At 38.9% G+C, this 21,216-nt stretch overlaps 1 long non-coding RNA gene across 3 annotated transcripts in view; it reads right to left on the bottom strand.

Annotated features, from left to right (window-relative positions):
- LOC123585457 overlaps positions 1-21,216 on the bottom strand; it is a 178,528-nt gene that overhangs the window by 16,043 nt on the left and 141,269 nt on the right. For all 3 annotated transcript variants that reach the window (XR_006706176.1, XR_006706177.1, XR_006706178.1), the window contains exons 2-3: positions 10,740-10,856; positions 1,676-1,752 (exon numbers count right to left, since the gene is read on the bottom strand). This is a non-coding gene — a long non-coding RNA (uncharacterized LOC123585457). The remainder of the gene's footprint in view (positions 1-1,675; positions 1,753-10,739; positions 10,857-21,216) is intronic.

Genomic DNA, 21,216 nt, shown 5'->3' with positions numbered 1-21,216 from the left:
GTGGCTACCAGAGGTAGGGGTTGGGGAACAGGAGAAAGGGGTAAATTATACCTTTTAGAGGTATAATTCCTTATCAGCACATCTACTAGGGGACATTCTTCTAGGTATATTGGGTCACAGTGAATATTTCAATCTTTCTTACCTACACAAATCTTACTGCAAATGTTGAAGGCCCACAGAGGAGAACGACTTTACCAAGGTCAGCTGATCCCCATATCCAGGTTTGGGAGCCCCATTTCAATGCTGCCTTTCTAAAAACAAAATACTCCTTTCCTACAAGTATCTATTTTCGTCTCTTTTCCTAAGCCAGGGAACCATAGCAATCAAATTCATTTGAAAAGTATGGAAGAGACGTGTAAGTCTAACTTAGTCTATTTTTAATGCATGAAGAGATTACCCTTGTAGAGTAAACTGCAAAGTATTCCAACTTTATTTAGCACATGGAAACAAGAGGGAACACAAAGGCCACAGCTGAGCCCCTCCTCTCCCCTGCCTTTCTAACACTGAGGGTAAGTTGGTAGTTGACAGAGAAATGGCTGCCTGGTAGGGACCCCCACCCCCATCATTACCCAAGGCCGCTGAGAAGAGGAATACCCCTCAAACGCGGCCTGGTGAAAGTGCTTAGAAACAGTCTGAGCTGAAACAGTGCCCTTCTGATTCCATTTATCAGTGGTGGTGGTGGCATCTTTTGAAGTGGATTCCTTCAGCCTTGGCAGGAGCGCAGAACCACCCACAGAGGAGGAACTACCACCCACAGACTCCATGAGGCTCCTCAAGGAGGGGGTACCCCACAGCTGGGTCCGGCCTTGCTGAGAGCAGGCTGCACCAGGGAAGAAGAGGAAAACCCGCCGACTCACGTCTTTGGCCACTTCCAAATTATTAGGAATTTCCTGAACCGGGGCTTATATGCATAACTTTTCCATCTGGGATAAGAGAAGTCATGGGCCTTTTTTCTAAATAAGAGGGAAGAAAGCATTCAATACGATGAATATTTTAGAGATGTTCTATATACTAGCATCCACCCTTGTCTATGGCGCCACCGTATCGAAGAGGCTAACGTCACACAAATTGTATCAATGGGCTCCCTTGCCATTGAGCTGCCAGTTGGCTTTGGCTGGTTGGAGGCACTAGTGAGAGACACAAAGGGCTAGAAAGGAGTAAAGTCAAGCTACGTATTATTCCAGTCCTCTTTCTGCCAGGTCCCCTTGGGTTGGTTGAGTCCCTTTTTTAGTGGTCAAGCCCTATCAAGCAGTTTTGTCTCCACAGAGTCACCTCGTCCTCTGTCATTTGCGGAAGTCTTAGTGAGATTGTCAGAGTGACATTGGGCGGACATTGAGTGATCTAAGCCGGGCCTCAGACTTTGAATCTTAAGTGATATGGAGCTAGAGAAAGAGAACTGACGATGCCTGTGTTGGAGCCTTGAGAAAACAAAGTTCAGTAGCTCCTAACAGATCCCTGGAGCTATGCTGGTCCCATCCTTTTTCAGGCTCTGATTCTTTGTTTCCTTAAATGTTGTGATTCACCCACATTCAACTGAAAAGGCACTTATAACTGACAAAGTAACTTGTTAGAGGTAACACAGCTAGTAAGTAGAAAATACAGGATTCAAATTCAGGTTTGTTCCCAATACACTATACTAATGCTTACACATGCAAAGAATTTAGAAGTCCATTACCTGCACGAAGAGATTTGAACTCAATCCACTGTTAAAAGCTGAGCAACTTGTCAGAGATGTCTCTGTCTGGTGCCTGGCTATAGGGGAAAATACAAAATAAAGAGCAATTTAAAAAACGGTTATGACATGGGGCGCCTGGGTGGCGCAGTCGGTTAAGCGTCCGACTTCAGCCAGGTCACGATCTCGCGGTCCGTGAGTTCGAGCCCCGCGTCGGGCTCTGGGCTGATGGCTCAGAGCCTGGAGCCTGTTTCCGATTCTGTGTCTCCCTCTCTCTCTGCCCCTCCCCCGTTCATACTCTGTCTCTCTCTGTCCCAAAAATAAATAAATGTTGAAAAAAAAAAATTTAAAAAACAAAACAAAACAAAACGGTTATGACCAATAGAATTCTTTCTTTGTACGGCAGAGAAACGAACTGATCATCAATGTATAAAACCATAGTCATTTGCAAAAGACTTTTCATTCTCATTTCTAATTCTTTTTCACTGCTCTAAGTTCTGAGAATAACTAGAGAAAGTAGCAAATATTTATATCTTATTGACAGTAGGATTTTGTAGTATATGTTATCTGCTATAGATTGAATTTTTGTGCCCCCCCCCCCCAAATCCATAAGCTAAAAAGCTGATATCCAACACGGGGTTCCATGGTGTCATAGTTAGCACTCTGGACCATGAAAACTTATGGTGGCATGAGGAGGTGAGGCCTTTGGGAGCTAATTAGGTCATGATGGTAGAGCTCTCATGAATGGTATTTGTACTTTTTTGAAAGAGACACTGGAGAGCTCCCTTGCCCCTTCTCCCCCTTGAGGACCCACAGAGAGGGCATCATCTGTGAATCAGAAAGTATGTCCTCACCAGACACCAAATCTGCTGGCACCTGGATTGTGGAGTGGCCACCCTCCCAAACTTTGAGAGATTTCTATTCTTTATAATTTATACCGTTCATGGTATTATAGCAGCATGAGCAGACTAAGACAATATCTTAATTTTTAAAACTATCCTATTCAGAGGCCACTTTTGTCCTGTTTGTCAGAGGAGGAAATAAAGGCAACATTGGCCAAGTCATAATTGCAAAAGATCCAAGACCTAAAATTTGGTTCACGTGCTTTTTTGCTGCACTAATATTCCTCAACAAAAATGCTACTGGCATTCTTGAGACAACCCAAAAATACAGGCCCTGGTTTAAAACCTCAAAAGAACATGAACCTATTAATGTATATTTTTATTCCACTTTCCCCCTGGAATTCCTATACTCATTCTTTTTGTTCTAAGTGTGGTGGAAAACATCTTTGTTGCTTATTTTAGAATTAATCTATTTTTAATTGATATTTCACATGTAATCTAATATTTTTCAGGTGTATAACATAATGACTCCATATTTTATACATTGCAAAATGATCATAAGAAGTCCAGTTAACATCTGTCACCTTGCAAAGTACAAATTTTTGTGATAAGAACTTTTAAGATTCACCCTTAGCAACTCGCAAATATAAAATACATTAGTATTAATTGTAGTCAACATGCTGTACACAGCTTAACTTTGTTGCTGTTTTTAAGAAGTGACAGATGAGTATAGTTAGCAGAAGATTAAGTGTGGGCTCCTATATGAGGAAATCTTAGCATCTGATAATGCAGAACCTTCTGTGTTTTAAAATAATTTTTTAACGTTTGTTTATTTTTGAGGGGCAGAGAGAGAGAAAGGGAGACACAGAATCCGAAGCAGTCTCTGAATTGTCAGCACAGAGCCTAATGTGGGGCTTGAACCCACAAACCTCAAGATCATGACCTGAAGTTGGATGCTTAACTGACTGAGCCACCCAAGCTCCCTGAGCCTTTTACTTTCTAACAGCTGCCTTCTGAGATGCCAATCGGTGACGAGTCACAGTGTAGGAGACCCAAGAGGCACCTGGGAAAGAATGCATATTAGCAACTCCACATAATGTAAAAGCTCAGATATTAAAGGTTTATTGATGTATAAGGATGTCTGGCACTCTCCTTGGCACAGTGAATACAGTGGTAAATAAAACTGAAAAGTTCTGGCTTTCGTTGAGGGAAGATTAAGTGAAAAAAAAAATATACTCAGGCTAAGTACCATGGTTATAAAATAATAAATGTGCTATGATTAAAAAATTGTGGATTTTCAACATGGTGCTGGGACAACTGGATATCTTCATGCAAAAGAATAGCGCTAGAACTACCTTCACTTCACCCCATACACAAAAATTAACTTACATGAATACCAGGCCTACATTTAAATGATGAAAACTGTAAGCTCTTGGAAGAACCTCATGACCTTGGGTTAGGCAATGGTTTCTTCTACATGACACCAAAAGCACCAGCAATGGGGGGAAAAAGACTCCACTGAAAGTAAATATATATATATTTAAACATCCAGAAAATAAAACTACTACCCACCAAATGGGAAAATATTCTTGGAAATCCTATCCACTAAAGCACTTGTATCCAGAATATGTAAAGGACTTTACATTTGCATTTTCTTTCCTCTCTGAGAAATGGGCAAAGATTTACAAAAAATGTTAGAGAATTCTTTAAGTGGAATAAAAAGGCCATAACTGGGGGTAAGAAAAATATAAAAGAGAAATTTCATTAGTAAAAGCAAGCCTGTAGTAAAGGTAGTAGATTAATCACCTACAGGCCTACCTCAAGAAACAAGAAAATCTCCGTCTAACCAAACTCCTGAAGGAATGAGGGGGAAAAAAATCCCACAGTCAATAAAAAGATCAGAATAAAATGAAATTGAGAATAGAAAATAGAAGGAATAAAAGTAATAGGGAATAGAAGGAACATGCCCAACATCATAAAAAGCCATATATGAAAGGCCCACAGCTAATTTCATCTCAATGGGGAAAAACTGAGATCTTTTCCCCTAAGGTCAGGAAAACAATGGGGATGTCCACTCTCACCTCTGTTATTCAACATAGTACTGGAAATCCTAGCCTCAGCAGTCAGACCACAGGAAGAGATAAAAGGCAAACAAATTGGCAAAGAAGAAGTCAAATTTTCACTCTTCACAGGCAACATGATACTCTACATGGAAAACCCAAATGACTCCATCAAAAAACTGCTAGAACTGATACATGAATTCACCAAAGAGGTAAAATAGCTGTGTGCTGAAAACTATAGAAATCTTATAAAAGAAATTGAAGAAGACACAAAGAAATGGGAAAACATTCTATGCTCGTGGATTGGAAGAACAAATATTGTTAAAATGCCAATACTACCCAAAGCAATCTACACATTCAGTGCAATCCCTATCAAAATAACACAAGCATTCTTCACAGAGCTAGAACAAACAGTCCTAAAATTTGTGTGGAACCATTAAAGACCTGGAATAGCCAAAGTAATGTTGAAAAAGAAAACCAAAGCTGGGGGCATCACAATTCTGGACTTTAAGCTGTATTACAAAGCTATAATCATCAAAACAGTATGGTACTTGTATAAAAACAGAAAATAGATCAACAGAACAAAATAGAAAACTCAGAAATGGACCTAAAAATGTATGGCCAACTAATCTTTGACAAAGCGGGAATGAGTATCCAATGGAAAAAAGTCTCTTCAGTGAATGGTACTGGGAAAACTGGACAGCAACATGATACTGGACCACTTGCTTTGTTTTGAATTTATTTTCTGTATGTTGTAAGACTTAACTGTGAGACAGGAAACCATCAAAATCCTAGAGAAGAAAACAGTCAGCAACCTCGTACTCCACATGTCTCCAGAGGCAAGGGAAATAAAAGCAGAAATGAACTATTGGGATCTCATCAAGATAATAAACTTATGCACAGCAAATGAAACAAATCAGCAAAACTAAAAGGCAACCTACATATGGGAGAAGATATTTGCAAATACCTGACAAAGGGCTAGTATCCAAAATCTATAAAGAACTTATTAAACTCAATACACAAAAAACAATGTGGTGAAGAAATGGCCAGAAGACATGAATAGACACTTTTCCAAGACAACCAGATGGCTAATAGGCACATGAAAAGATGCTCAACATCACTCATCATGAGAGAAGTACAAATCAAAACCACAATAAGATACCACCTCACATGTGTCAGAATGGCTAACATTAACAACTCAGGAAACAACAGATGTTGGCAAGGATGCAGAGAAAGATGTTGGCAAAGGAGCCATTTGCACTGTTGGAGGGAACGCAAACTGGTGCAGCCACTCTGGAGTTTCCTCAAAAAATTAAAGAAATGGAACTACGCTACAACTTAGCAATTGCACTACTAGGTATTTATCCAAAGGATACCAATGCTGCTTTGAAGGGGCACATGCACCCCAATGTTTATAGCAGCATTATCAACAATAGCCAAATAATGGAAAGAGCCCAAATGTCCACTGACTGATGATAGGATAAAGACGATGTGGTATTTATATATACACAATGGACTACTACTTGGCAGTCAAAAAGAATGACATCTTGCCATTTGCAACAACGTGGATGGAACTAGAGTGTATTATGCTCAGTGAAACAAGTCAGATACGTTTTCACTCATGTGGAATTTAAGAAACACAACAGATGATCATAGGGGAAGGGAAGGAAAAATAAGATAAAAACAGAGGAAGACAAACCATGATCTCTTAAATACACAGAACAAACAAGGGTTGCTGGTGGGGTGTTGTGTGGGGGAATGGGCTAAATGGGTGATGGGCATTAAGGAGGGTGCTTGTTAGGATGAGCACTGGGTGTTATATGCAAGTGATGAATCACTGGGTTCTACTCCTGAAACCAAATCCTACACTGTATGTTAACTAAGTTGAATTTAAATATTTCTTTTTATTTTAAAAAATGAAAGAAATAACAGGCAACACAGCTATAAAAAATTATTAAAGAATTGATTAAAAAATTATATCCCAACAAATGGAACAACCTAGAGGAAATGGGTAAATTCCTCAAAACATACAATCTTCTGAAACTGAATCAGTAATCAAACCCCCCCCAAAACAAACGAAAGTCCAGGACTGGATGAATTCACAGGTGCATTCTAACATTTAAAACACAGTTAATACCTATTCTTAAATGATTCCAAAAATAGAGGATAGAAAGCTTCCAAATTCATTCTACACCACCAGCATTACCTTTATACCAAAACCAGACAAAGACACTACCAAAAAACAAACAAACAAACAAAAAACCTGCTATAGACCAATATCCCTGATGAACATAGATGTAAAAACCCTCAACAAAATATTAACAAACAGAAGTCAACAATATATTAAAAGGATTATTTAGCACAATCAAGTAGGACTTATTTCAGGGATGCACGTGATTCAATATTCACAAATCAATGTAACAAATTATCAAAAGGAAGAATGAACACCACATGATGATCTCAAATGCAGAAAACACATTTGACAAAATACAACATCCATTCATGATAAAAATGCGTCTAAAATGAGCTTAGAGGGAATACACCTCAACATAATAAAGGCCATATATCGAAAACCCACAGCTAACATCATCCTCAGTGGTGAAAAACTGAAAGCTTTTCTTCTAAAATCAGGAAAAGACCAGGATATTTACTCTTGCCACGTTTATATAACATAGTACAGGAAGCTTAGCCACAGCAGTCATACAGGAAAAAGAAAAGGCATCCAAATTGATAAGTAAAACTGACACTATTTGCATATGACCTGTTACTATATACACAAAACCCTAAAGACTCCACCAAAAAACTACTAGAACGAAGAAATGAATTCAGTAAGGTTGCAGGACACAAAATTAATATACAGATATCTGTTCCATTTCAATACACTAAAAACTACCAGAAAGAGAAGTTTTTAAATAATCTTATTTACAATTGCACCAAAGAGAATAAAGTATTTAGAAATAAATTTAACCAAGGAGGTAGAAGACCTATACTCTGAAGTGAAGTTGAAGATGACACAAACAAATGGAAAGGTATACCATGTTCATGAATTGGAAGAATTAATATCCTTAAAATGTCTATCCTTACTCAAAGTAATTTACATTTTTTTTAGTTTGAGAGAGAGGGTGCAAGCGGGGGGTGGGGCAGAGAGAGAGGGGGACAGAGTGGGCTCTGTGCTGATAGCAGAGAACCTGATGTGGGGCTCAAACATGCAAACCATGAGATCATGATCTGAGATGAAGTCAGATGCTTCACTGACTGAGCCACCCAGGTGCCCCAGCAGTTTACATTTTCAATGCAATCCCTATCAAAATACCAATAGCATTTTCCACAGAACTAGAACAAATAATCCTAAAACTTCTATGGAACCACAAAATATCTCAAATAGCCAAATCAATCTTAAGAAGAACAAAGCTGGAGGCATCACAATCCCAGATTTCTATAAAGCTATACTATACGATAGTATATATACTATATATATACAATACTATATACTATAAAGCTATTACTATATATACTATAAAGCTATTAATGAAAACAGTATGGTACTGGCACAGAATAAACACACAGATTAATAGAACAGGATGGAGACACCAGAAATAAAACCATGCTTATATGGTAAATTAATATTCAACAAAGGAGGCAAGAATATACAATGGGGAAAAGACTGTCTTTTCAATAAATGGCATTGGGAAAACTGGACCACTTTTATACCATACACAAAAATAAAGTAAAAATGTATTAAAGACCTAACTGTGAAATTTGAAACTATAAAATCCCTAAAAGAAAACACAGGCAGTAATCTCTTGGAAATTTGCCTTAGCAATATACTTATGGCTATGTCTTCTCAGGCAAGAAAAATAAAAGCAGAAATAAACTGTTGGCACTACACCAAAATGAAAAGTTTTTGCAAAGGAAACCATCAACAAGTCCAGGAGAATGGGAGAATATATTTTCAAATGATGTATCTGGTAGGAGACTAATAGTCAAAATATAGTACATATAACAACGCACAAAAAAACTGATTTAAAAAATGAGCAGAGAACCCAATTAGACATTTTTCCAAAGAAGTCCTACAGATGGCAAGTAGACACATGAAAAGATGCTCAACATCACTGATCACTAGGGAAATGCAAATCAAAACCATAATAAGGTATCACCTTACTCTAATCAGAGTGGCTATTATTAAAACAAGAAATAAGTGTTGTCAAAGATTTGGAAGAAAGAGAACCCTTAAACACTGTTCATAAGAATGTAAATTGGTACCCCCACTGTGGAAAACAGTATGGAGGTTCCACAAAAAATTAAAAATAGAACGACCCCATGATCCAGTAAATTCCACCACTGGGTATTTACCCAAAGAAAATGAAAACACGAATTCAAAATGATATATGCACCCCCGTGTTTATTGGAACATTATTTATGGGGTGCCTGGGTGGCTCAGTTGGTTGAGCATCTGACTCTTGATTTTGGCTCAGGTCGTGATCTCACAGTTTGTGAGTTCGAGTCCCTCATCGGGCTCTGCACTGACAGTGCTGGGAAAGCAGTCTGCCAGTTCCTCACAAAGTGAAACATAGAGTTACCATGTAATCCAGCAATTCTACTCCTAGGCAAACACCCCAAAATGAAAACGTAGTGTCTGCATAAACTTGCAAGTGAATGTTCACTATAGCATTCTTCATGATAGCCAAAAGGTAGAAACAAGTGAAACGGTAGATGAATTGATGAACCAATTATGTTCTATCCATACAACGGAATAATAACCAAACATAGTAAGTACTGACACCTGCCACCACTTGGATGAACCTTGGAAACATGCTAAGTGAAAGAAACAAGTTACAAAAGGCCACATGTTCTATAAGCCCATTTATATGACGTGCCCAGAATAGGCATTTCAGTAGAGACAGGAAGTAGATTAGTGGTTACCAGATTCTGGGGAAAAGAGGCAATGGGAATGATTGCTAATGGTAATGGGATTGTTCCGGAAGGATGAAAATGTTCCAAAATTAGGTAGGGATTGTTGCACAACCCTGTGAATATACCAAAAAGCACTGAGATACATCCTTTAAAAGGTTAAGTTTTATGGAAAATGAAATAGATCTCAATAAATTTGTTATAAAGTAACTGGCAGGGACATAGAATAACTCAGTCCCCACCATTGTTCCCAAAATATTAAATGAGGGATGTGTGTGACTCCTTTTTAATAATAAAAAGAGTTTATGTTTTAAGTGTGCATATTTGTATGTGCATACATTTTTTGAAAAACCTGAAGCAAGAGTCCTGGAATATAGGTTGTAAGGGTGGAAGAGAGAATCTCTGCAGCCAGACTACTTAGGTTCACATGAGATGCTACCACTTCCCAACTGCAGAATCTCAGACAACTTCCTTAACTGCTCCTAGTTCCAGGTTCCTTACTAGTAAACAGAGTAAGAATAGTGTTTCCTTTGTGTTATGTGCATTCATGTGTGCATTAAACTAAACAATGTTTACAGTGGTTCCGTAAGTTAACTGTTACTGTTGTCATGGTTATTATTACTCTCCCAGCAGGACTGGACTTAACCTGAACATTGTGGAAGTGTGATCAAGGCTTCTCTCTCTTCCTATTGACATTTGAACAGATTGCTGGCTGCGGCTGTTCATGTTTCTCTCCCTATTCCACCTCCTAGAATTAGCTCCCATCGCCACCCCACCCCCAAGTCCCCAGGGATTGTTTTGCTTTAGGAATGAAACTGCATAGAAGGAAGAAGGAGGGGGAGGACACCTCGGTGGCCCACTCGGTTGAGCATCCAATGCTTGATTTCGGCTCAGGTTATGATCCCAGGGTGGTGGGATTGAGCCCATGTCTCCACACTAAGCATGGGGTCTGTTTAAGATTTTCTCTCTCTCTCTCTGTCTCTCTTTCTCACTCTCTCCCTCTCCTCTCCTCTGCCCCTCTCCCCTGCTCATACGGTCTCTAAAATAAAAAGAATAAATTAAAATTAAAATTTAAAAAAAAGGAGGAAGGATGGGGACCACTGGAGTCCCATATCCATCCCTCAGCCTCTCCCTTCTCCTCTCCCCAAAGCTGGGTCTTATCAGTAGTATTTCTGGAATCTGCTTTATCCCCTATGTTATCTCCCAGCAGACTTGTAAAAATAGCTCTTTGGATTGAACTGCTTTGAATATTACCTGCTTTGGGCTAGTTCACAGAGTTAACAAGCAGTTCCATTCCGGGAAGTGCAAAGCCAAGGTGATGAAGAGGGAAGTTCAGTGGTGTGAGAAGCAGGCTGGATCCTCCTTCAAGATCTGGGAAGAAAATAAACATGGGTGGTAAGGACAACTGAGTACCTACGTGTGCCCCAGGAACAATCATATCACCCACCAACATTTTGTGCTTAGGCCCCTGAGCCAGAAACTTGTTCATTAGAACACTTGCTCTGGGCCAGGCCCAGAATGAGTAAATTACAGGGAAATCTAAGTTAGCAACAGGGGCAAAGGGATAGACGTCTGTAGAAAGGGAGCCTGTATCTGAGACATGGGGAGTGGGGGCAAAATAGGTAAAGGGAATGAAGGAATGCACGCATGTGTGTGTGTTAAACCGTGTTCAATTTACGTTAACTTATGTTCAGTCATTCCTCTCCCAACAGAACCGACTTAACCTGAGCACCGTGCCACGAAGGGGTGACCAAGACAAAGGGGTGGCTTCCCCAAAGAGGCTGCAATAGAGCTGCTAGGAGACCCCGAGAATTAGTAGTCCTTTCTTGGCCTCCCATATCCCTAGTATTTTATATTATTAAACTGATTTTTTGGACAGCTTGAACCCAGTTCACTCTGTATCCAAAATTAGTCTCCCATCTCCTGTTGATTTCTGTGGGGCTGCCCTGGGGGTATTCAAGGAAGGGTATAGGAACCCTACCAAAGATATCACTTGACTGGGGTGGAGGGATGAGATTTACAAACTCTTTGAGGGCATAGCATCTTGTTAGATTATTGACAATAAGCAGACAGACTAACAGGTTTCCCAGGCAAGGCTCACCTTTAGACTGGCAAATATTTTCTGAACACCTTCTCTAGGCCACATGCTGGGAATACTGTGTTGAATGGCCCCTGTTGGCCCTGTTCCCCATCCTCACAGGCAGGGCAGTGAATCCTAGGTCCACTGCCTTTGTTTGCCACACCGTCCCCCACAGAGCCTGGGGATGATCCTTGCCTCACCTGCTAGCAAATCTCTCCACATTCATCTTGCACATCTAAGAAAAACTCCCCAGAAAGGAGGGGATTAGGGCATGTATGTTAGATACGGCAAAGCCCTGAGTGGCTCCGAGTATTTGGAGATCGTTCAGAGAGGGTAATGTGATAAAGAATAAGAGTCAGACTCAATTTTGAAAAAGAAACAAAATGTGAGTGTGGCTTTAGAGAGCTTTTCTTCACTGAGAAAGTTTATGAGCAGGGATTTGGCAAGCAGTCATCGAAGCTTCTCTTCCCTGTGTCTGTTTTCTTCCTTCTGCCCTCTGTCAGCAGAACTGTTTGTGCAAAACTAGGAGCTGACATTAGCCTTACCCCTAGCCCAGGGGTAGCCCAATGTTGTAAATAATGAAGCAAACACATCAAGAGGAAGATTGGCCAAAGATGCTCATGCAAGGGTGAGAGGGTAGCAAGGAATCAGAGAGGCAGCACCACCTCTGGAAATTATAGGCCCACCTTCCGTAGACAAAGAAGCTAACTTCAAGCACCCACCATGCACATAGCATGTGGATTCACACTTCCATAGAAGAGTCTTCTGTTCAAGTTATAGTAACACGTGGGTCTACCTTTATATTGACTACACAGTTTCTCGATGTCAAGCTAACTGGCTCTTGTCTCTAAAGGTTTCATTTTATGGAGTGATGATCATTTCTTGAGCACTGGAAACCTTATCAGATTCTCTAATTAGCTTATTCAACCTCACAGCAAACCTAAAAGGTACATATTAGAAACCTTTGTTACTAATCAGAAAATTAAGACTCCAAGGGACTCTGGAAACTGCGCCCAAGTGAGACAGCTGAGAAGTGAAGCCATAATTCAAGTCCATAATTTTAAAACAAAATTTGCTCTTTCCAGCCATCACAAGGCAGTTCCAGGACACCCACAGATAGCACCTATTACAGCTCTGTCTTGCTAAGGTGACATAGGTACAAAGCAGCCCACTACACGCCAGGCCAATATCTGCTTCAAGTGCAGATGACTCACCAGGGCGCACTCTGTGTGGAGTACCCTGAGATCTCCTAGCCTGTGCCCACCTCAGCTCTATCCTGCTAGGGTTCCCCATGTGTGGAGAACTCTGGTGACCACCAGGTCTTAGCCTGCTTCAGTTCCTGCCATCCCCTGGGGAGCCCCCTACATGGAACACCCCGGGACCCCCAGCCCATGCTTGCTACGGCCCCAGCCAGCCAAAGCCACCAGGTACACGGTCTATACAGGGGATGTTCATACACAAGGCCATTCCCACAAAGCTAGGAGAAGTAGCTCTTCTATCGAATTCGTAGAAACACAGAAAGTCAAACAAAATAAGGAGAAAGCATTTACTCCAAATGAAAAACAAAACTCCAGAAAAAGAACTAAACAAAATGGAGAAAAGCAATCTACCTGATAAAGGGTTACAAGTAATGGTCATAATGATGCTCAGGCAGAAGACTGAACTCATGAGAACTTCAACAAAGAGAGAGAAAATATAAAAAAAGACCAATCAGAACTGAAGAATACAGTCAGTGAAGTCAAATCCGCACTAGAAGATTAGAGGACGCAGAAGAATGTATCAGTGATCTGAACACAGGCTATTGAAAAGCACCCAAACTGAACCCCAAAAAGAAAAAAAGAATTTTTAAAAATAATGATTAAGGGATCTCTGGGACAATATCAGGTATTTGCATTACTGGGGTTTCAGAAGTAAAAGCTAGAGAGAAAGGGGAAGAAAACTTACTTGAAGAAATAGATGAAAACATCCCTAATACAGAGAAGGAAACAGACATCCAGGTCCAAGAAGTCCAGAGAACCCCAGACGAGAAGAACTTAAGGAGGTCCACACAAAGAGACATAATAATTAAAATGTCAAATGTTTTAGTATAAAGCCAAGAGCTGGTTCTTTCAAAATATCAACAAAATTGATAAACCTTTAGCCAGACTCATCAAGATAAAGAGAGGGAATCAATTCCTAGAAACCTATTAATATTCTAAAACTGAACAAGGAAGAAATAGAAATCTGAACAAACCACTTACTACGAAGGAAATTGAATAAGTAATCAAAAAACTCCAAGGGGCACCTGGGTGGCTCAGTAGATTAAGCATCTGACTTTGGCTCAGGTCATGATCTAAGGTCCGTGAGTTTGAGTCCCACATTGGGCTCTGTGCTGACAGCTCAGACCCTGGAGACTGCTTCTGATTCTGTGTCTCCCTCTTTCTCTGCCCTTCCCCCACTCACTCCCTGTCTGTCTCTGTCTCTGTCTCTCTCAAAAATAAATAAACACTAAAGGAAAAAAAAAAAAAAAACTCCAAACAAACAGAAGTACAAGACTGGATGAATTCACAGGTGCATTCTAAGAAATGTCTAAAAAAGAGTTAATACCTATTCTGCTCAAACCATTCAAGAAATAGAAAAGGAAGGAAAGCTTCCACATCATTCTACAATACCAGCATAACTCTGATACCAAAACTAGACAAAGAATACAAAAAAACAACCCACTATAGGCCATACCCCTGATGAACGCAGTGCAAAAATCATCAAGAAAATATTAGCAAAGTGAAATCAAAAATATATTAAGAGCGGGAATTATTCCAGGGATACAAGGTGGTTCAATATTCACAAATAAATGTGTGACAAATTAACAAGAGGAAGAATAAGCACCATATGATTATCTCAATAGACGCAGAAAAAAAATTTTGACAAAATATAACATCCACTTATGATAAAAACTGTCAACAAAGTGGGTTTAGAGGGAATACACCTCAACATAATAAAGGCCATTTATGACAATCCCACAGCTAACATCATCCTCAATAGTGAAAAATTGAAAACTTTTCTTCTAGAACAGGAAAAGACAAGGATGTCCATTCTTGCCACTTTTATTCAACACAATGCTGGAAGTCCTAGCCACAGCAATCATACAGAAAAAAAGAAACGGTATCCAAATTGATAAGAAGTAAGACTGTCACTATACGCGGATTACCTGATACTATATATAGAAAACACTAGGATACATCTTTTCTGGCCATAATGCTGTGACACTAGAAATCGACCACAACAAAAAACCTGGAAAGAGCACAAACACATAGGAGTTAAACAACATGATATTAAACAATGAATGGGCCAACCAAGAAATCAAAGAAGAAATCAAAAATTACATGAAAACAAATGAAAATGAAAACACAGCAGTCCAAAATCTCTACGATGCAGTAAAAGTGGTTCTAGGAGGGAAGTTTGTAGCAACAAAGGCCTATTTCAAGAAGCACGTAAAATGTCAAATAATCTTACACCTAAAAGAGCTAGAAAAAAGAAGAATAAAATCCAAACTCAGCAAAAGGAAGGAAAGAATGAAGATTAGAACAGAAATAAGTGATACAGAAACTAAAAAAACAATAGAACAGATCAGTGAAACCAGGAGCTGGTTCTTTGAAAAGCTCAACAAAATTGATAAATCTCCAGCAAGACTCATAAAGAGAGAGAGAGGGAGGGAGGGAGGGAGAGAGAGAGGGACAGAGAGAGGACCCTAATACGCAAAATTACTAATAAAAGAGGAGAAATGACAACCAACAACACCACAGAAACACAATCACAACATAATACTATGATAAACCTGTATACCAAAATATTGGACAGCTTAGAAGAAATGGATAAATTCTTAGAAATATATAACCTAACAAAACAAAAACAGGAAGAAGTAGAAAATCTGAACAGACCAAATAACCAGCAATGAAACTGATCAGTAATCAAAAAAACTCACAACAAACAAGTCCAGCACCAGACGGCTTCACAGGCAAATTCCACCAAACATTTAAAGAAGAGTTAATATCCGTTCTTCTCAAACTATTTCCAAATATCCAAAAGGAAGGAAAACTTCCAAATTCATTGTATAAGGCCAGTATCACCCTGATACCAAAGGCAGATAAAGAACACCAGAAAAACAAAAACAAAAAAACTAAACTGAAAGAGCTACAGGCCAATATCTCTCGTGAATACAAATGCCAAAATCCTCAAAAAATATTAGTAAGCCAAATCCAAGAATATATTTTTCAAAATCATTCACAATCAAGTGGGATTTATTCCTGGGATGCAAGTGTGGTTTAATATTCACAAAACAATGAACATAATATGTCACATCGATAGGAGAAACGAAAAAAAAAAAACATGGGAATATTTCAAAAGATGTAGAAAAAGCGTTTGACAAAGTACAACAACCATTCATAATACAAACCCTCTGGAAAGTACGTCTAGAGGAAACATATCTCAACATAATAAAGGCCTCATGAAACACCCACAGCCAACATCATACTCAATGGGGAAAAACTGAGAGCTTTTCTCCTAAGGTCAAGAATAAGACAAGGATGTCTACTCTCACCACTTTTATTCAACGTAATACCAGAAGTCCTAGCCACAGCAATCAGACAACATAAAGAAATAAAAAGCATCTAAATTGGTAAGAATGAAGGAAAGTCTCACTATTTGCAGATAACATGATACTACATGTAGGATACCCTAAAGACTCCCTCAACAAAACTATTAGAACTGATAAATGAATTCAGTAAAGATGCAGGGTACAAAACCAATATGCAGAAATCTGCCGTATTCCTATACATCAATAATGAAACAGCAGAAAGTAAAACTAAGAAAACAACCCCATTTATAACTGCACCAAAAAAATATCTAGGAATAAACTGAACCAAAAAGGTGAGAGTCCTGTACTCTGAAAACTATAAAACATTGATGAAAGAAAGAAAGACATTACATGTTCATAGGTTGGCAGAACAAATATTGTTAAAATGTCTATACTACTCAAAGCAATCTACACATTTAATGCAGTCCCTATCAAAATGCCAACAGCATTTTTCACAGAACTAGAATAAATAATCCTAAAATATGTATGGAACCACAAAAGACCTTGAATAGCCAAAGCAATCTTAAAAATGGAAAAACGGGAGGTATCACAATTCCAGATTTCAAACTGTATTACAAAGTGGTAGTAATTAAAACAGTATGGTACTGACATAAAAATTGACACATAAATCAAGAGAGTAGAACAGAAAATCCAGAAAAACCCTCAATTATATGGTCAATTAATCTTTGACAAAATAGGAAAGAATATGCAATGGGAAAAAGATAGTCTCTTCAACAAATGGTGTTGGGAAAACTGGACAGCTACATGCAAAAGAATGAAACTAGACCACTTTCTTTCACCATGCACAAAAATAACTTAAAATGCTTTCAAGACGGGGGCACCAATGGGGTCAGTCTGTTAAGCGTCCAACTTCAGCTCAGGTCATGATCTCAGGACTCGTGGGTTTGAAACTCATGGCAAGCTCTATGCTAATGGCTCAGAGCCTGGAGCCTCTGCTTCAGATTCTGTGTCTTCGTCACTCTCTGCCCCTGCCCCGCTCATACTCTCCCTCGCTGTCTCTCTCTCTTTCAAAATAAATGAACATTAAAAAAATGGATTAAAGGGGCGCCTGGGTGGCTCAGTCGGTTAAGCGGCCGACTTCAGCTCAGGTCACGATCTCGCGGTCCGTGAGTTCGAGCCCCGCGTCGGGCTCTGGGCTGATGGCTCAGAGCCTGGAGCCTGCTTCCGATTCTGTGTCTCCCTCTCTCTCTGCCCCTCCCCCGTTCATGCTCTGTTTCTCTCTGTCTCAAAAATAAATAAAACGTTAAAAAAATTATTTAAAAAAATGGATTAAAGACCTATATGTTAGACCTGAAATCATAAAATTCCTGTAATAGAGCAGAGGCAGTAATCTCTCTGACATTGGCCATAGCAACATTTTTCTAGATATGTCTCCCGAGGCAAGGGAGGTAAAAGCAAAGGTAAACTTTGAGACTACCTCAAAATAAAAAGGTTCTTCACAGCGAAGGAAACAACAAACAAAACTTAAAAGGCAACCTACTGAATGGGAGAAGATGTTTGTAAATGACATACCTGATAAAGGGATGGTATCCAAACTACATAAAGAAAGATGTTATATCACAAAACACAAAAAAAAAACCCACACAAATAATCTAATTTAAAAATGGGCAGCAGACGTGATCAAACATTTCTCCAAAGATATCCAGATGACCAGCGGACACATGAAAAGATACTCAACATCACTCATCATCAGGGAAATGCAAATCAAAACCACAATGAGCTATCATATCATACCTGTAATAATGGCTAAAATCAAAAACTCGATAAACAACAAGCATTAGTGAGAATGTGGAGAAAAAGGAACCCTCATGCACTGTTGGTAGGAATGCAAACTGGTGCAGCCATTGTGGAAAACAGTATGCTGTTGCCTTAAAAAATTAAAAATAGAACTACTCTACAATCTGGGAATTGCACTGCTGGGTATTTACCCCTAAACTACCAAAACACTAATTCAAAGGGATACGTGCACCCATATGTTTACTGCAGCATTATTTACAATAGCCAAACTATAGCAGCAGGCCAAGTGTCCATAAATAGATGTATGAAAAAAGAAGATATTGGTACACACACACACACACACACACACACACACACACACACAATGGAATATTAGCCATAAAAAAAAGAATGAAATCTTGCCATTTGTAACAACATGGATGGATCTAGAGAGTATAATGCTAAGCAAAATAAAAGTAAGTCAGAGAAAGACAAATATCATGATGTCACTCCTATGTGGAATTTAAGAAACAAATGAGCAAAGAATAAAAAGAGACCAATCAAGAAACAGACCCTTAACTGTGGAGAACACACTGATGGTTATCAGAGGGGAGGTGGGTGGGGAGGTGGGGATTAAAGAGTACACTTATCATGGTGAAAAATAAAAATGATTTTTAAAAACCTCAACAAACATACACTTAAAATGTGTACATTTCACTGTACACAAATTTTATTTCGAGAGAAAAAAATCTGTAAATAAATATTGAACTTTAGTTAATATACATGCTGAAATTTAGGGGAAGTATATTAATGTCTGCAATTGACTATGAAATGCATCAAAAATATAATGGCAAATGGGTAGATAAATAGATACATGAAAAAGCAAGCATACTATAATGTTAACAGTAGAATCTAGGTCATGGGTATGTGGGTGTTTATTATAAATTCTTGCATCTTTGCCGCATGTTAGGAAAATTTTATTTCAATATTGGGGAAACAAAAAAATAAATAAGGGGCTGAGGACCTGAAAAGACATTTTTCCTAAGAAGACAGACCAAATGGCCAACAGACACATGAAAAGATGTTCAACGGTACTCAATTTTCTTTTGCTATTCTCACTTTTTTCTTATTAACTTGTAGGTATACTTTATATATGCAGAATAATTTTTTCTGATATACATATTACTATATACCATTTGCCACTAAGTAGTATGATACAAAGAAATGCTATTTTCAATCTTTACATTATCAATCTTTTTCTGCCCAATACCAGGTCTTAAATATGTTTACCTTTAGTACTTTAGTACTTGTTACACATTTTATAATTTCATCATTTTTGCTTAAGCATTTGATATATCTAAAATTTACTGTGGTCTGTGATTGGAGTTAGAAAATATATTTTTTATATTTTTAGTAAAATAAAAGACAAATTATATTTAATACTTAACATGATGTCTCTTATAAAGAAAAAACCGTTTTGCTTCAAAATTTGCCCCCATTGATGTTTTAGAAATTTTTAGCCATGGGGCACCTGCGTGGCTCAGTCAGTTAAGTGTCTGACTCTTGGTCTCAACACAGGTCATGATCTCAACGGTTGTGAGTTCAAGCCCCGCATGAGGCTCCACACTGACAGTGCAAAACCTGCTTGGGATTCTCTCTTTCCCTGCCCCTCCCCAAATTGCACATGCATTCTCTCTGTCAAAATAAATAAATAAACTTAAAAAAAAAGAAATTTTTAGCCATTGTCAATGTAAGATATATGAGGAAAAATAGGATGGGGCGCCTGTGTGGCTCAGTTGGTTAAGGGTCCGTCTTCGGCTTAGGTCATGATCTCGCCATCCCGAGTTCGAGCCTCAGGTCGGGCTCTATGCTGACAGCTTAGAGCCTGGAGCCTGTTTCAGATTCTGTGTCTTCCTCTCTTTCTGTCTCTCCCGCACTCACTCTGTCTCTCTCTCTCAAAAAATAAATAAAAACATTAAAAAAATAGGATATGTGGCTGTTTCTCCCAGGAAACTGACAAATTATCAGGGAGATAATAAAAATGTAAATAGTGTTATGGTAATTATGGTAATTGTGAAATTCTAATGAAGGCCGGATGAAGGGCAACTTTGGGGAAAAGTGAGAATTAAACCGAGCTTCAGAGAATGAGTAGCGTTTGGTAAGGTGGAAAGGAAGAGAAAGGGCGTGAAGGTCAAAAGGAAGGCAACAGCATGATGTCACAGCAGCAAGGAGACAAAGGTGAGCCACAGCAGCGCCTTGAGTTGGACAGGAAAAGAAGATGAAATTAACAAAGGGATGGGTTGCAGTTGATGGTGAGCAGTGAATCTGGTCTCTCTTCACATTTACATTCAGCTTTCAATAGAATTTGACAATTTTTTAAAGATTAGGCCAGTCATTGTTCTAAACTAGGGAAAACAAAGGGGAAAATATAATTCGAACGTGGTGCCAACAATTTGTATAATTCATCCCTGTTTTCATTTACACTTTCATTCATCGAGTCCATCAGTTTCCCAACCATGAAGCAGTTTTTATTCTTTCATGGAAGAAACATGCTTTGGGTCTCTCTGACATAACATCCCTCCTTCTGTACCAGTACTTCCTGGAAACCACTGGTGGGTGGGTCATGAGAAAATCCATCAGTTGGATATCACCTGGGCATCTAAGCAATAAGAAACAGAATCACGGTAGATGACATTTCTTGAACGCTTATGTGCCAGACACTGTTTTAACCATTTTTACTTATTTCGTCCACACAACAACTCTCACAACATCTTATTTTGCATCTTAGGAAACTGAGACCCAGAGCTATTAAGGAAATTGCCCCAAACTCCTGGCTACAAAATAGTGAAGATAGATTCAAACTTAGGCAGCCGGACTCCAGAGTTTGTGCTATTGGGTATTAAATCCATTCTACCTTGAATTTACCGGAACGATGGAGAGAGACCACAACTCTGACCTAGGATAATTTAACATTGATAGCTCTTCTCCTAGAACACACAGACTAAACCAGAAGAGAACACAGAAAAGTGAAAACGATCGCAGGACAGGTGACTGATTTTATGGTTTTTAAGGCAAACATAATGCAGGAGTTCAGATGAAGGAGTTATGATACCATTTTTTATTGGTTTAAATAAGCTATGCATGCCTAGCCAGTTTAACAATATATCATCCTGTCGATTTGGTTGTTTTTCTGCTCCATTTACTCCAAAATGAACACGAGCAGGATTTTTGGTTATTCATACTTCTCTGGGACTCTGAATATAATTATTTGGCCATTTCACAAGGCTTTATCTTTTTTTTTT

The sequence above is a fragment of the Leopardus geoffroyi genome, chromosome C3 (genome assembly GCF_018350155.1).
Source record: "Leopardus geoffroyi isolate Oge1 chromosome C3, O.geoffroyi_Oge1_pat1.0, whole genome shotgun sequence".
NCBI lineage: Eukaryota > Metazoa > Chordata > Mammalia > Carnivora > Felidae > Leopardus > Leopardus geoffroyi.
This window is presented reverse-complemented; position numbering and strand designations above follow the sequence as displayed.